Below are 810 nucleotides of genomic sequence, written 5' to 3'. Positions count from 1 at the left end.
CATGGGACAGGAATCCAGGAGTGGCTTAGCTGTATCCTCTGCTTCAGAGTCTCTCACAGGCTACAGTCAAGGTATCAGCCAGGGCTGTGGACATCTGAAGGCTCGACTGGGGAAGGATCCACTTCCAAACTCACATAGTTGTTGGCAAGAACTAGTTTCTCACAGGCTGTTCTCTGAGGGCCTCAGCTCTTCATTGGCTGTTTGCTGGAAACTTCCTTCAGTTCCTTGTCATGTGCGCCTCTCCATAGGGCAAATCACAACATGGCAGCTGGCTTCATCACAGCAAGAAAGAGAGAAGAGCCAGAGAGAGAACAAGCCAGCAAGATGGAAATCACGGTGTTTTATAATCACATCTCAGAAGTGACACCCGCCCCCATCTACTCATTAATAGCAAGTCACTGGGTCCAGCCCACGCTCAAAGGGAGGGGATCATATAGGACAAATACCAGGAGGAGGGATCACTGGGGGCCGTTCTAGAAGCTGCCTACTACAGGCTGATATTTGAACAGAGGCATAAATGAAGTGAGGGAGTGAGTCATGTGAGTATCTGGGGAAAGAACCTTCCAGCAGGAAGAACAGCAGGAGCAAAGCCCCAAGGAACTGCCTTGGTTTGAACGAGGAGCAACCAGAAACTCCATGTGGCTGGAGCCGGGGAGGGAAAGTGTTCTGGGAAATGAGGTTGAAAAAGGAGGCAGTGACAAGGTCATGACAGGCTTTGTGGGCCATGGAAGGACTTGAGGTTTTATTTTCAGAGTGATGGGAAGCCACAGTATTCCTCTAGTTTGCATTACAATAATTTACTTACCTGAC

This window comes from Delphinapterus leucas, chromosome 4, assembly GCF_059928025.1.
Source record: "Delphinapterus leucas isolate spDelLeu-1000000601 "Yukka" chromosome 4, BTC_Dleu_Yukka2, whole genome shotgun sequence".
Taxonomy (NCBI): domain Eukaryota; kingdom Metazoa; phylum Chordata; class Mammalia; order Artiodactyla; family Monodontidae; genus Delphinapterus; species Delphinapterus leucas.
This window is presented reverse-complemented; position numbering follows the sequence as displayed.